Raw genomic sequence first — 14,232 nt, 5'->3', positions numbered from 1 at the left:
AGTGCAGTGGTGTGATCTCGGCTCACTGCAACCTCCACCTCCAGGGTTCAAGCGATTCTCTTGCCTCATCCTCCTGAGTAGCTGGGGTTACAGGGGCATGCCACCATGCCCAGCTAATTTTTGTATTTTTAGTAGAGACAGGGTTTCACCATGTTGGCCAGACTAGTCTTGAACTCCCGACCATCTCCTTGTTCTGATTCCAAGCTCACTGTATGTTTCAATAGAATATAAGTATCTAGTCTCCCATGTAGATCTTCCTACCAGAAAGAAACACACTGTTGGCAAATACAATGATCTAGTCTGACGGATAATTATATTATTTCACTAGAAAGGAATTAACTCACTTTCCAGGTTTATACAACAACTTCTTTTAGTTTGGTTAGCATGTGTCCTCTGGATCCTGCTTACCTCTGTGTCAACTAATGGAACCAGCTTTTGGGCCCTACAGTGAAGCATAGGACACTGGAAGAAGACAGTCCAAGGCATTGTTACCCAGTCATCCCCAGTCAGGTCATGTTTGAAACTCCAACAGTTTAATAATATACTAGTAAGTCAATTCGTAGCTCTACTTGAAGAAGGTTTGTGCCAAACAAGATAGTTTCAGTAATGAAGCTATGTTGAATGATGTTCAAAACAATTGTTCTAAATTTTACTCTATAATGTCAGAGCAAGGTTCCAATGAGTATCAATGCAAATATACAACACATTTAAATGGTTTTTACTTACATCCTGTTTAGATATAAATGGCTGTGACAAAACAAAAAACTAGTTAGAAAATATTGATCATGTCTTCTTAAAATAGGTCCATCTAGGAGACCGTGAACAAATTTCTAGGTTTGTCATTAAGAATCCCTGAATCTACTGAATTTTAGAATTTCCTTGACACAATTCACATTTTTCCAAATAATTATTTCCAGTTTTATAAATAACCGTATATTGATAGTGTTTGCTCAATAATATTGAGATGTTATTTACTGTTCATGATGTATGCAGGAGGAAGGCCAAGGCCAGGTTTTGTTCATTTCCTTTTCCAGGTGTTACATGGCTTGTGGCACTTCGCTAATTAGGAATCATTTTCTTGAACATTCATAAAACGGAAACTATCCTTACCGAAATCCAGTCAGATGATTTCAAAAAAGTAGATCTGAAATGCCTTTTGAGAGCCGAGAGTGCCTTCTGAGCAGTCCTGTGCCCAGGTCAATGATTTATGTCAGCATTTTGCAAAATGTGTTCTGGGAAAAACCACATGGGAGGGATATTAATAGAGTGTTACTTTAAAGTTACTGTGGTCAAAATGCTACAGAAACACCAGACAAAGTTAAGCAAGTTCATTACTGTAGGCCTTCTCTGAGCGATCTAATATTCTATTAACTGTGTTAAGAGACTGGCAGATAACAAACTTCCTTCTTTCTTTCTCATTTTCTCCTCAGGAACACATCATGGTAAATGCTTCTTTATAGGGACTATTTCCCAACACAGTCTCATACAAGTGTCAGAGAAGGTATATCAGTTTCACACATGAATAGTTTCCATTTTATGAATGGATAGTTTCTGTTTTATGAACGTTCAAGAAAATGATTCATAATCAGTGAAGTGCCACAAGCCATATAACTCCTGGAAACGGAAATGAACAAAACCTGGCCTTGGCCTTCCTCCACCATACATCATGAACAGTAAATAACATGTCGAAATTATTGAGCAACTAACACCCGTGGTAAGTGGCTGCCCTGGTACAGAATCCAGGCCAGTATTCTCAAACTAGTAGTCTACACTCATGAGTCCCATTTCTCCTTGGTAAGTTTTTTTTTTTTTTTCCTAAGACAGGGCCTCATTCTGTCGCCCACGCTAGAGTGCAGTGGCACGATCTCAACTCACTGCAACCTCCGCCTCCCAGGCTCAAGCCTCAGCCTCCCGAGTAGCCGGGACTACAGGCGTGCACCACCCCGCACGGCCTTTGGTAAAGAGATCTTGATTTTGTCTTCACCCTCCTCTCCCACAGGGAGGACATTAGGACCCTTTCTACCCCTGTACCTCCAATCCTCCTTCCAAGTGGCATTGTCTGCATAGTTCTTGTACTCTTCTCTTCCAGGGTCATAGTTCCTCATCTTTTGAACTAATCTTCTTCCCCATATCTGGTCACAATACTAAAGTGCATGTTTTCGTTTTGTTTTAGTTACTTGACTGTTTTTAAAATTGACAAGTCAGTCGTTCTCCTACATACGGGAAAAATGAGTCCTAAATATATATATATATATCTACAGGTCTCACTGCGTCACCCAGGCTGGAGTGCAGGGGTGCCACCACGGCTCACTTGCAGCCTCGACCTCCCAGGCTCAAGCGATCTTCCCACCTCAGCCTCCCGAGCAGCTGGGACCACAGGCGCACACCACCACGCCCGGCTAATTTTTGTATTTTTAGTAGAGACGGGGTCTCGCTATGTTGCCCAGGCTGGTCTCTAACTCTTGAGCTCCAGCGATCCTCCCAACTTGGCTTCCCAGAGTGCTGGGATTACAGGCGTGAGCCAATGCGCCCTGCCTAAACTAAATACTTTAAAGTTGCAGTGTCACCATTATTTTTTTCGAGCCTGTAGGGGTTATATAAAAGAAAGTCCAGAGCTTAGGTATTCGAGGGGCCGATCTCGAAGTAGCACTTAGGAGAAAGGGATCCCGGCGCTACGGGCTTCAAGGTGGCTCCTCCGAAAAGCCTTCCACCCTGGCCCCCAATCCCGCGGCGTGCGAGTTCCGTGGAGAAGGCCCCGCCTGCGGCCCCAGAATCGGCATTAGGGGCTCGTGTCCACCCGGCAAGGCCTCCCCTGAGCCCAGAGCAGGGACCTAAGATGATGCGAGAAACCCTCCAGCAGACAGAAGCCCGCGAACTCAGTGCACTCGCGCTGTCTGAAGGAAGCCGGAAGTGGGCCTCCGGCAGAAGCCGACTTCCTGAGTTCGCTTTTCCTCTCTAGGAATCCGGAGGGTTCCGCATCTCTATGGTCTGGGCCTCAAGCGGCGGAGCCTGAGGTCTCTGGTGCAAAGGAAAGTGGCCTCCCAGCGAGGAGGGGAAGGAGCATCGGTTCATCTCTTCGTGATCCCTTTCCTACCCCTTCACACTCGAGCGCACCTGGCAGTACCACCAGCACAGTCTCGGAAATTGCTTTCATCACGATTTAACAACATGAAGACACAAGAACACACTAGGACACCCCCAACGTCAACAAGTCTCTCTGGCTTTTTTCCGGTAGTGTATGCACACATGCATTTTAAAAATTTAGATAAAGTCTAACATTCATGCAATAACACAGCTGAAATGACTGGTAATAATAATAATAATAACCCCAAAATGTTTGACATTTGAAGTTCCTTTTGAGTTTGAACCCCAGGCTGGGTCTGGATGAGCTGGTCTCATCTCTCAGCACAGACCCTGCCCTCTGGTCCCTAGGGCGGCGGGCAGGAGAGACACACCTGTCCTTCCATGTGCTCCCAGGGCTCCAGCTGGCCCATCTGTTGATTCGAAGGTTCTTGCTAACCAACTTATATAGACTTTCTTATCTGTATTTTCCACTCTAAAAAGGGATAGGGAAAACGATGCAAATACAAATAACTGTAGAATCTAGTAAAATTAGAATTGTCTAGCTTTATAAAACATGGCATCCAACACAAATAAAGGTGTGATGAAATTAGTTCATTCTAAGCAGACAGAATGTAAATATATGCCATCCTGTTGAAAAACTACTTGGCATTTTATATCAAAAGCCACCGTGACTCATGGGATCCCATCTGTGAAAATTTATCTCAAGCAAATAATGCAAGAGAAAGGAAAAGCTGCATTTTTGAAGTGATTCTGCAATGGACAACTATTGTTTTGTTTGCCCAACATTTAGTTTTCTTTTAATGATTTTAACAGTAGGATTTTCTGCGGGAAACCTGCTAGCCCTCAATCCACTTCTGGGTGAGCCCATGACGCAGGCCTAGCCAATGAGAATATCTCAGCATGGCGAGGCAGTAAGACATGAAGTCAGGAGCCAGACTGAAGGCCCCCCAGTCCTGGCTCTGCTGCTTAACAGATGCATGAATGTCAGCTTGTTATTTAGCTTCTCTGACTCTCAGTATACTCATTTGTTGAATGGGCACATTAATAGTTCCCTGCCTCACAGGGTAAAAATTAAATGAATGAAGCAGGTATAATAATGCTTGTTACGTCCTACCATCATCAGTTCCTGCCTCTGTGACTCTGATCAATATTTTCTATGTCTAGCACGCTTTATTACCACCTTTCCTTTCTTTCCTTTTCTGTTTACTTTCCACATGTTGCAATATCATCTACTGCATTATCCTAGACATTTATTTTATATTTTTCTTTCCTACAGGGAATACCCTGAAGGTGGGACTGTGTCTTACTCACCTTTGTACTCTGGGTGCTTAACACTGTCCCACCCCAGAAATGGTGCTCAATAAAGTCTTCTTGAAGAAAACAGAATAGCCTCGAGTCCAGAGCTGAGAAAGAAGTTGGAACAACTAGTGAAAAGGTAATAAATCCTAGATGATCGACAAAAGGGGAATAGAGGGAACCACATGAATATGAACAATTTTCTTAAAGAAAAACATAAAAACAAAAAACTTGATCCCTGGGGATTGCAGACTGCCTATCTCCCTATCCCTAGACTGGCTCCCATATGGTGGACAGATGAGTTCTAGGGACAGACTTGTGCCTAAAATTCACTTTCTGAATTACTGCTTCCTTTTTCTGCCTTAGGAATCATCTCTTTCCTTGGAGACTAAAAGGAGAAATTAGCATTCTCTTCAGATAGATCCAATCTACCTTCAAGAAAGACCACCCTGCAAGGCCAGTATTCATATGCAAACATTCAGACATAAAATGCAAAGTGTAGAGGAAGCTTAAGATACAGTAAACAAGGCCAGGCATGGTGGCTCACAACTGTAATCCCAGCATTTTGGGAGGCCAAGGCGGGAGGATCCTTTGAGCCCAGGAGTTTGACACCAGCCTGTGCGACATAGCAAGACCCCATCTCAACAAAGATACAGTAAGACACTAGGGAAGGGGCAGGCTTCGTTAGGTGCCTGGAGCAGATGTGTCAGGCCAGCCTGGAAACCCTTGAAAACCCTTTCTAATGAGTGATTACTCATCTTTTGATGGTCATACTGAACGAGTGATAGCAGCATCAATTTCTCTGCCATACAAGACTCTCCTGGAATCCATCTGAGACTCAGAAATTCTCAGAGTTGAAAGAGATGGACAGGAACACAGTTTGCCATTGAGTATAGAGTAGATCTCATCTACAACGTTGGACCATGGCCACTGACGCTGGGAACACTCCAAAGACACCCAGTTCCCTGGTCTGTGAGATCATCTGCTTAGTTTAAAGAACAAAATTAGTTGTTAGAAAGTTTTTCCATGAAGTCCTAATTGGTGTTAATGTAATGGTGTCCTAATTCAGGTACTAGTAACCCTTAGCAGCCTTCGGTGAGCCAGCCGGAACTTAACAGATAGAGGACTTCTTGACTTAACTAACTTCTCCTACCACCAGGTTCTGCAATTTAGCAAACATTTTCACTTTTTTTTTTTTTTTTTGAGATGGGGTCTCACTCTATCACCCAGGCTGGAGTGCATTGTCATGATCTCGGCTCACTGCAACCTCTACCTCCCAGGTTCAAGTGATTCTCCTGCCTCAGCCTCCCAAGTAGCTGGGATTACAGGTGTGTGCCACCACACCCAGCTAATTTTTGTATTTTTAGTAAAGATGGAGTTTCATCATGTTGGCCAGGCTGGTCTCAAACTCCTTACCTCAGGTGATCCGCCTGCTTTGGTCTCCCAAAGTGCTGGGATTACAGGCGTGAGTCACCGTGCCTGGCCTAAACATTTTCACTTACAATAGTAATTATAATTTGTTAAGAATAATTTGATTTTCTCATAGCAAACAAATGAATTATTAGAAAGTGGAGGCTTTGCCCAGGGGCACGCATGTTAGTAAGCAGCCAAACCAAGACTCAGCCATGGTTTATTTTGTTCCAAATTCTGTGCTCTTTCCATGACTGCAGTGCTCGGCCTCCCTGAACTGGTAGATAACAGTGACATAAATTCAGTGAAATAAATTCTGGCTGTGTCGGCCAGGCACGGTGGCTCATGCCTGTAATCCCAGCACTTTGGGAGGCCAAGGCGGGCAGATCACTTGGGGTCAGGAGTTTGAGGCCAGCCTGGCCAACTTGGTGAAAGCCCAACTCTACTAAACAAACAAATGAACAGAAAACAAAACAAAACAAAAAACCAAAAATCAGCCGGGCATGGTGGCATGAGCCTGTAGTCCCAGCTACTCGGGAGGCTGAGGCAGGAGAATTGCTTGAACTTGGGAGGTGGAGGCTGCAGTGAGCCAAGATTGCACCACTGCACTACAGCCTGGGCAACAGAACGAGACTCTGTCTCAAAATAAATAAATAAATATATGATAAACTCTGGCTGTGTCTACCTGGGTATGGGATTGATTGATCCATGACTGGGAAATTTGGGACAAGTCTGTTAGAGAGAAGGTGAGGGGCTCTTCTTGAGAGGTTCTTAAGAAGGTAGTAGGCCAGGTGCAGTGGCTTGCGCCTGTAATCTCAGCATTTTGGGAGGTCGAGGTGGATGGATCACTTGAGCTCAGGACTTCAAACCTGGGTAACATGGCAAAACTCCATCTTCACCAAAACTACAAAAAAAATTTAGCCGGGCATGGTGGCACGCGCCTGTAGTCCCAGCTACTTAGGAGGCTGAGGTCAGCGGATCACTGGAGCCCGGTAGGTTGAGGCTGTGTGAGCCAAGATCACGCCATTGCACTGCAACCTGGGTGGCAGTGAGATTCTCCTACCTCAGCCTCCCAAGTAGCTGGGATTAATGGGCATGTGCCACCATGCCCGGCTAATTTTTGTATTTTTTAGTGGAGACTGGGTTTTGCCATGTTGGCCAGGCTGGTCACAAACTCCTGACCTCAAGTGATCTGCCCACCGTGGCCTCCCACAGTGTTGAGATTACAGGTGTGAACCACTGTGCCCGGTCAGAATTTGTACTTTTTAACACCACATTTGCTGTCAGCAGGGTGTTTTAAATTTTGAACCCAGAAGGGCTGTCTACTAAAGATAAAGAAAGATGAGAAAAAAAGCACAATTAGCTTTTCCAAGGTTTAGGTGATGTAACAAGACATAGAGATAAAGATGGATGGATGGATGGATGGATGGATGGATGGATAGATGATTAGATAGACAGACTGATTGATTCACAGATAGAGAAAGTGATTATTAGGTTCACACATCAAAACAAAGAGAAATGAGCCTAGGGAAAGTGGATCTTTAGAAGTAACACCTGAACTGGATTAAAAATGCATTCTTGCAGGAGTTAATGTTTTTATTTTCTTTGTGTCTCCTGTATCAATCATCTTCCTGTGCCCTTCCAGACATTTCCATTTCTGGGAAAACCAAGGGTAAAACGGGCAGGAGTTTTGGAAAATCCCTTGCTTTGGAAAACCGTAAGACAGATGCTTGTTCCCTACCACCCTCTCAGCTCCTTACAAAGAGTGGTGGTGGCTGGTGGAGGAGGTGGGATCCCCCCCGATCCACACAGCTGTGGTGCCGTAGCCATCCTGTCACAGTCAGGGCAAGGGGGGAACCTGGGCAGTTGGCAGAAACACTGAGGGAGGCACAAGCCTCCAGGTGGATCTTGGGGGCCACTGTCAGTAGAGGACCCTCAGTTGGCGTGCATTCTGTTTAAGCATCCTTTGCAGGGTGGGAGTGTATGGCCAAAGAAAGGGGCTTCAGTAAGATTAATACAAATGGAGTGCAGCAGTTAGTACATTTTCCTGAGGTCTCTTTTTCTAAAGTAGGTCCCTCTTGCCCCATCCCTGATCTCTGTCTGGTAACTTGTGGGGAATGTTGTTGGTAGCCCTCAGCTCTTTTGAATGTCTGCCACATGGAGTCCCATTTTGGGGACTGGTCTAAGTTCAGAAGGGCCTTGACTTTGGGGGAGCATTGTTCCCATTCTGCTACACCTTAGGGCTGATTGAGCTTTTTACTCTCCTCAGAATACTGACCTCATAGGATTTCCAAATTTGAGGGGAGTTTTGAATTTATCACGTCTGTTTCTTTTTGAAATTACATATTACTAGTGAGGAACCAGAGAATCAGAGAGGTTAGGTAACTTGATCAAAGTCACCCATCCTCACTGGGTGTGGTGGCACACATCTGTAATCCCAGTTACTTGGGAGGCTGAGGCTGGAGAATCGTTTAAGCCCAGGATTTGGAGTCCAGCATGTGCAACACAGCGAGACTTTGTCTCTACAAAACATAAAAGAATTGGCCTAGCATGGTGGTGCATGCCTGTAGTCTCAGCTACTCGGGAGGCTGAGGCAGGAAGATTGCCTGAGCCCAGGAGTTGGAGGTTGCAGTGAGCTATGATCGTGCCACTGCACTCCAGCCTGGGCGACAGAGCTAAAAAATAAAAAAAAAATAATAATAAAACAAAGTCACCCATCCAACTAATCCATAGTGACGGAAAGCAGGTCAGTGGTTATGTGGGGACAGTGTAGGGGAGGAGGCGAAGGTCAGAAGGTGGTGCAAAGAAATTTTGGGGGATGATGGATAATTTCCCTATCTTGATTGTGTGTATAGTTTCATGGGTGTATATATATGCCAAAACGTATCAAATTGCACACTTTAAATATGTGCAGTTTATTGTATGCCGATTATGCTCCATGAAGCTGTGAACAAAAGGCTCCTATCTGGTCAGAGGCAGCGGAGGGACAAGGGCACATGTCTTGTGCTGTGTCATCTTCACACCCCGCTAACCCCAGGACTGTCTTAAAAGCAAAGCTTATTCTAAGTCATAAAAGTACCTTTTCCCATACTGTCATTTTTTAAAAACTCTGTATTTCTAAATTTTCTATTATAATACATAATAACACCCTTAAAACAAGTAGCAAATGCCCTTCAGTAGTTCCAATCTGACCTGGTCCTTAGATGGAAGTGTACCCTACAGAATTGGGAAGGGGTGGGGAACAGAGAAAGGTGTGATTTGTTCTTTTTTTGCTATGTTCATCTCGAGCAATGCGTGTGAAAATATCTTTTCTGGATGCATCTGGTGAATTGAATTTAGGATTAAAAAAATTGAGAGGAACCAGGTTTCTATGATAGGACTGTGGTTTGTGGTGGTAGCCGGTGGTCCCCACTAGGTTGAAATAGTTTCTGAACAACCCCTAGATGAGGAAGAGGCAGGAAGCCTTCTAGGAAGTACCAAGTCTTCTTTTTCTCCTTCTTTCCCTGATCAAACACCCAGGGCCACCAGGTTTGGCCAGCTTCCAGAGGTCCAACATGGCTTCTTTGTGGAGAACGTGAAAGTGCAGAGATAAAGGTGGGTGTGTCCAACCATCACTTCCTTTTATTGTTGAACTTGGGCTGACCCATAGAGACTCTGCCCAGCTGGCTTGATATGCTCAGCGTGGAAAATAATGCCCTTTGGTTTCCCACCAGAGTATGTCTTCATGCTGTATTGGCTACAAGGACCTAAGAAGAAACATTCATGCATCTGAAGGTTTTTCTCTCTGTATGATTTTTTTAAGAATTGCAAATGTAGTATACACTTATAATACTTTCACACAAGACAATTAGATGAAACGTAAGCAAGGGTAGAGGATGGGCAGTGACTCCGGGAGTCAGATGAACCCGACACCATTTCTGTCCAGGTCAGGGATATGTCTCTTTGTGCAGGTGTGGGAGGTGCTGTACCTGAGTTGTCCAAAGTGCTTGGGGACAGAGGATGAACTCTGAGACCGAGATCTGGGCGTGCACACTACCACAGACATTTAACCCATATGCTGCCTCTTCACAGTGTGACTCCCCTGTGTCCTTTCCAGCCCCCAGAATTTTTGCCCTTCTCTGCCTCTGCACTGCAGGAGGCTAACTTTAAAAGACTGCAGACCCATTGCCCTCTGGATTTGGGTCAAGACTGAACACTGGGAGGAAACAGGAGATGGAGGGCAGGAGGAGAGAGAGCCGGGGTATGTACTCCCTCAGGCTTTCTCCCTCCAAGATGACAGCCCCCTCTCCCAGCAGGGCTCTGGCTTTCCATCCTTAAATGCCTAGATAATGGATAACAGCTTTCCATGGTCGCTATTATATTACCTGGGATCTTTAACATCCCTTAGTGGCTCCTTTAACCCTGCCACACTTCTAAGAAGTCCCTTCATGGAAGTCTTGGCCTGGCAGCGATCTGAAACATCCATCATGTCCAAATGAACTATTTAAGTTTATGTTTCTTTTCCCAGACTTTGAGAGGGGCACAAAGGCAGGCAACATGTCCTTTTAAGCTTTAGTGCAGCGCTTGGACTGAACTAAATTATTGGGTTGACTAGGGGTGTTGTGATATTTTATTGAAATGATCTTAGACCTGGACATTAAAGGGCACTGCTGCTTGTGTGTTCTGTCTGGATGAACACATGATTGTACTGGGATGAGGTTTTAGCCTACAGGGAACAAGGTCCAGGACTATGTAGATCACGTTGTACAATACCCAGGGCAGCATGACTCCACGTAGGGTCTGAATCACACTCTTCTGTTGATAATGATGCAGAGGATGCTAGTCACAAAACTGATGATGATATTGATGTTGATGATAATGGAATGTCCATTTACTGACTCAGTCAGAGTCACAGGAGGATTTAATTTTAGTACTGGTTTATTGCAAGGAACTATTTGCTTTTTTTGGTCAATTTTTTTTTTTTTTTTTTTTTTGAGACAGAGTCTCACTCTGTCACCTAGGCTGGAGTGCAGTGGCACGATTTCGGCTCACTGCAACCTCTGCCTCCCGGGTTCAAGCGATTCTCCTGCCTCAGCCTCCTAGGTAGCTGACATTATAGGCATCTGCCCCTATGCCCAGCTAATGTTTGTATTTTTAGTAGAGATGGGGTTTTACCATGTTGGCCAGGCTGGTCTTGAACTGCTGACCTCAAGTGATCCACCCGCCTCAGCCTCCCAAAGTGCTGGGATTACAGGCATCAGCCACTGTGCCTGGCCTGTTTTTTTTTTTTTTTTTTTTTTTGGCAGGGTCTCACTCTGTCACCCAGGCTGGAGTACAGTAGTGATCCTCAGCTTAAGTGATCCTCCTGCCTCAGCCTCCCCAGCAGCTGGGACTACAGGTACGCACCACCATGCCTGGCTAATTTTTAAAACTTTTTTGTAGAGACAGCATCTCACTATGTTATCCAGGTTGGGTCTCAAACTCCTGGCCTCAAGTGATCCACCCGACTCAACCTCTCAAAGCATTGAGATGACAGGGCCAACCTTTTACTTGAGGTAAAGTTTATATTCGAGGTACAGTTTACATACAATTACATGCTCTAATTTTAAGAATAGTTGGATGAGTTTTGGCAAACTTATTTCCCTGTTTAACCAGCACTCCCATCAAGATATAAAACATTTTTTATGTCCCTTTCCATTTAATCCCTGACCCAAACCCTCTAAAGTTTTCTTTTCTTTTTTCACTTTTTTTTTTTTTTTTTTTTGAGATAGAGTCTCTCTCTGTTACCCAGGCTGGAGTGCAGTGGTGTGATCTTGGCTTACCTTGGCCTCCTGGGTTCAAGTGATTCTCCTGCCTCATTCAGCCTCCCAAGTAGCTGAGATTACAGGTGCCTGCCACCACACCCAGCTAATTTTTGTATTTTTGGTAGAGACGGGGGTTTCACCATGTTGGCCAGGCTGGTCTCGAACTCCTGACCTCAGGTGATTCTCCCGCCTCGGCCTCCCAAAGTGCTGGGATTACAAGCATGAGTCACCATGCCTGACCCCTCCAAACTTCTTGACCTTGTGTCCAACAAACTCCTAGTCATCACCCTCAAATTATGTTAATCCTTGCCTCTGCACCTTTTCTTGTGCTGTTCTCTGTGAGGAAACTTTGTTTGCCCCTACACCTGGTTAACTTCCTATCTTCTTTAAGACTCCTCTTCCAGGAAGCCTTCCTGATCTTCTCTTCCATTCAGGCTGGGTGAGATGCCTTTCCACAAAATCCTGTATTGCGTTGACTACATCTTCATTACACATAGATTTTATTTTATAACTTTTAAAAAAATATTCTTTTTCCACTTTAAACTCTGAGCTCCTTGAGACAGGAACTGGATCACATTCTTTTTTTCCTTTTTTATATTTGTATTTTTCTGGTCTTATTCTCATAGAAAGGACTGAGTCATATTCTGCTTTGAATTCCAGACTCTACCACAATGGCTGGCAAACAATATGTTTGTTGATTAAATAAATCGATGAATTAAATCAATTTTTTCCCCCAGGACACTGGCATGAAACTTTGAATACCATATTACATGACAGGCTCTTTCAGTTGCAAGAAACAAAGACTCAGACAATGTGGGAGGATTCCTGAAGACACCCTTGCCCTTGGGAAGGCACTGACCCAACTTAATCTGAGGGGCTTGTCTGTGTCATGGCCCCTCCACTGCTCTCTGTTCAGCTTGTTTGCTTCCCTTTTTTTCTTTTCTTTTATATGTATATGTGTGTGTGTGTGTGTGTGTGTGTGTGTATATATATATATATATAGTTTTTTTTTTTTTTGAGACAGAGTCTCGCTCTTTCACCCAGGCTGGAGTGCAGTGGCCGGATCTTAGCTCACTGCAAGCCCCGCCTCCCGGGTTTACGCCATTCTCCTGCCTCAGCCTCCCGTGTAGCTGGGACTACAGGCGCCCGTGACCTCGCCCAGCTGGTTTTTTGTATTTTTTAGTAGAGATGGGGTTTCACCGTGTTAACCAGGATGGTCTCAATCTCCTGACCTCGTGATCTGCCCGTCTCGGCCTCCCAAAGTGCTGGGATTACAGGCTTGAGCCACCGCGCCCGGCCTATATGTATATTTTTTTGAGACAGAGTCTCTCTCTGTTGCCCAAGCTGGAGTGCAAATCTCGGCTCACTGCAACGTCCACTTCCCAGGTTCAAGCGATTCTCCTGCCTCAGCCTCCTGAGTAGCTGGGATTACAGGCATCCACCACCACGCCCAGCTCATTTTTTTGGTATTTTTAGTAGAGATGGGGTTTCGCCATGTTGACCATACTGGTCTCGAACTCCTGACCTCAGGTGATCCACCAGCTTCGGCCCCCCAAAGTGCTGGGATTACAGGCATAAGCCTCCGCGCCCAGCCTGTTTGCCTCCCTTTTCTGATCGGCTTCTTCTGCTCACCTTTCATTTTGCCTTCCTCATAACTTCAGCTTGCATTTGGTTTCAGCTTCCTGTGGCCCTGACTTTATCTGACTCAAGCTGACATTTGTGAAGGTAATAATCTAACAAGCTCCTCTCTGTTTTTCAGATCCACATCATGGTCCTATCGTGTGGGGAACTGGCCTCTGGGTCCCCTGCCCAGCATCTCTAGTCCAGTGAGCAAAGGTGGGTCCCACAAAACATAGTTGCTTGGAGAGCAGGGCCTGACAGAAGGGGTGGGGAGGAGAGTGGCAGGCACTGAGGCCTCTCCTATCCTATTAGTGAGCAAAGCGCTTTGTATTTTTGCCTCTCTTTGCTCCTGAATAATTTTTCTCATCCTTCATTTTAGGAAAGCCACTTATCTTCTTGATGCTTAGGGTTTCTAGAGATAAGGGATGCTGAAGTTGGAAGGAACTTCATAGCTCATCTTCTTGGTTAGATCCCAGCATGTGCTCTGTATGACAATAGGCTCAAAAGATGCTTTATGAGAAAAACATCAAGATATTCCAGCATTTTCTTAGGATTTCAGCTCACACCAGGAGCATACTTCTCAGTGGTTCCATTTGCTTGGCAGAATCTCTGGTCTTCTGCATGGATGGATCTCTGCAGGGTCCAGGGTCCTCTAAATTGGAGGCTCTGAATCAGGGATTCCTGAAAAGGCACAAGAGGGCCCAGGCATGAACCTCTTGAAATTGTTTGCAAACTTCAGTCAGTGTTGTGTGAATGTGTGTGTATGCATGTGTGTGTGTGTGTGTGTGTGCGTTCCTGAGTGTCCATAGCTTTCATCAGATTCTTACAGGTAAATATCACCTGTGAGAATGGATAAGAACCACTGCTTTATTTATTTATTTATTTATTTATTTATTTATTTATTTATTTATTGAGACAGAGTCTCGCTCTGTCTCCCAAGCTGGAGTGCAGTGGCTGGATCTCAGCTCACTGCAAGCTCCGCCTCCCGGGTTCACGCCATTCTCCTGCCTCAGCCTCCCGAGTAGCTGGGACTACAGGC

At 45.0% G+C, this 14,232-nt stretch overlaps 1 protein-coding gene across 2 annotated transcripts in view; it reads left to right on the top strand.

Moving 5' to 3' along the window:
- Positions 1 to 2,994: 2,994 nt before the first annotated feature.
- Positions 2,995 to 14,232, top strand: part of RGS9 (regulator of G protein signaling 9) — a 107,364-nt gene continuing 96,126 nt past the window's right edge. Inside the window, exons 1-3 of one of the 2 annotated variants that reach the window (XM_017855855.1) lie at positions 2,995 to 3,231; positions 4,361 to 4,519; positions 13,333 to 13,409. The gene's annotated coding sequence lies outside the window, so the exon portion shown is untranslated. Of the gene's footprint in view, positions 3,232 to 4,360; positions 4,520 to 9,304; positions 9,385 to 13,332; positions 13,410 to 14,232 lie in introns of those variants that run through there. The other variant, XM_017855856.1, reaches the window with a different exon arrangement.

This window comes from Rhinopithecus bieti, unplaced genomic scaffold (assembly GCF_001698545.2).
Source record: "Rhinopithecus bieti isolate Rb0 unplaced genomic scaffold, ASM169854v2 scaffold_39870, whole genome shotgun sequence".
In the NCBI taxonomy this organism is placed as follows: domain Eukaryota; kingdom Metazoa; phylum Chordata; class Mammalia; order Primates; family Cercopithecidae; genus Rhinopithecus; species Rhinopithecus bieti.
Note: the sequence above shows the minus strand (reverse complement) of the source record. Positions and strands in the feature narration are given on the sequence as shown.